General features: G+C 35.9%; 1 non-coding gene across 1 annotated transcript; it reads right to left on the reverse strand.

Annotated features, from left to right (window-relative positions):
• Positions 1–247: 247 nt before the first annotated feature.
• On the reverse strand, positions 248–353 carry LOC112656169 (U6 spliceosomal RNA). Its single transcript, XR_003134162.1, has one exon. It is a non-coding gene; the product is annotated as a U6 spliceosomal RNA (small nuclear RNA).
• Positions 354–2,166: the final 1,813 nt, after the last annotated feature.

Raw genomic sequence — 2,166 nt, forward strand, 5'->3', positions numbered from 1 at the left:
GCTCATCAGTTAAGTATCCCCTTTAATCCCTATCAACTGTTTTACCCATCCACCCCCCAACACCACCACCAAACTCCTCTCTGGTAACTATCAGTTTGTTCTCTAGAATTAAAAGTCCGTTTCTTGGTCTTTCTCTCTCTTTCCCCCCACCCTCCTTTGCTGGTTTATTGTGTTTCTTAAATTCCACATGAGTGAAATCATATGGTTTTTGTCCTTCTCTGACTTATTCCACTTAGCATTATACATTAAAGACACAGAACACTTCACAATTTGCATGTCATCCTTGGGCAGGGGCCATGCTATTCTTCTCTTTATCATTCCAATCTTAGTATATGTACTGCTGAAGTGAGCACTGTAATTGTTCTTTAAATAAACAAAAATACATATGTCTTTATTCAAAACATTTTTCACAAAAAATTTCCAAAAATTGTAATATCCTATGAATTCATGTGTGGTCCAAGTAAAGATCAATGAAAGTTCATGTATCCACTTCATGCCTTTATATATCTCGATTCATTCTAATTCTATAAAGCTGTCTTTATGGCTCACCCAACCCATATCTAGAATCACTCATTTTGTGCAATGGCTATTTATTTTTTGCAGTCAGTTTACAATGAAGTAACTCCTCAGCACTTCCTTATATTAGAAATCTGAATCTTCTCGTGCTTTGAAAGTGCTTTCCTCCTACAAGATGTAGCAGCTGTTTGGAGAGATTCTTAGGCCATGCTGCATGTCAGAGGGTAGAGGAATAATCCTGGGCATCGTTTTCTCAATTTTCCTGGCAATGGACAAGTGACCATGGCCTTGCATGTTTTCTCCCTCTTCCATTTCCCTCGCGGTAATCTCCTCACCTGTCACAGGATCTCTGCCCCTGACATGCAATATCTAGTGAACATCAGATGCTGAGGAAACAGCATGTTTTCAATTTTGGCTGTCAGCAAGCACATTAAGGAAAGAAAACAGTGACAGCACAGGAAACAATCTGGCATTTTATTTGTCCTTTTTTTTCTTATGTTCTCGTATGAAGTCATTAAATCTTTGTCAGGAGAAATGTCATCACTACTCACACAAGAGATACACGTCAAAAGGGTGTGAACAGATTAAATAATTATTTCTGAGAAAAAGTGCATCACTGTCAACCATAGTGCTAAAAGTTAACTCTGCGATGCATATATTTAGTTGTGTCTAATGCTTAATGATGTTTTCTGCGGAAAAAAATCACTCATGAGAATGTTTCATTCCTTTATTTTTTATTTTTATTTTATTTAAACTCAATATGCCAACATATAATATAACACCCAGTGCTCATCTCGTCACATGCCCTCTTCAATGCCCAACACCTACTTGTTTCATTCCTTAATTTTCTGAAGACTGGCCACCTATCCTCTTCTGATCTTCATTGAACATCACACACTCAGAGGCTATGGTGTAAGGCAGACATCTACTCTTAAAGTCCCATTAGAACTTTAATTCAGCAGAGGCTTCCCAAATGAGAATAGAAGGCACTGAAATAAATAGATTGATGAGTGGAGAATGGGCTTTTCTACTCCTGGATCAAGTGGACATACAGAGTGGTTCTTCCACCCACCATCACCACACACTACACCTATATGTGTTGAATGAGACTTGTGAATGAGAAAAACAATTTTAAAGAAGAGTATTATTCACTAGAAAATTTAACACACATCATGACAATCAAAGACAGCTGTCTTTGAGATTTAATTTCATACTCTGCTTCCTGTCAAGCTTTAAATAACACTGAAATTTTCAACCTACTTTTAAGAGGATGATTACTTATAGCTAATGTGTATTCATAGAATGCAGAAGCATAAATAAATATGTGTTTTTTAAAATATTTAATTATAATAAGTGTTTATCTAGTCTTCTATCTTTTAAGGGAACTGTCAATATCTTACCTGGCAAAATGTTAACGTCCTATGTTGAAGTGATTGATCCTACTACATTGTATACAAAATTAAATATATATCCCTGTATATTCTTCAGCAGAAATTGATCCGAACAGTCTTTCCCAGCAATTCTTTCAATACTCTCTTACATTCCTAATGTTTCTACAAAGCTGGACTATTTGTTATTCCTTAAATGTGTCCTGTATTTTCAATCTCATTTGAAATTTTCCTTAGGTTCTTTACTCTGCCAAAAGAGTGT

The sequence above is a fragment of the Canis lupus genome, chromosome 22 (genome assembly GCF_003254725.2).
Source record: "Canis lupus dingo isolate Sandy chromosome 22, ASM325472v2, whole genome shotgun sequence".
NCBI lineage: Eukaryota > Metazoa > Chordata > Mammalia > Carnivora > Canidae > Canis > Canis lupus.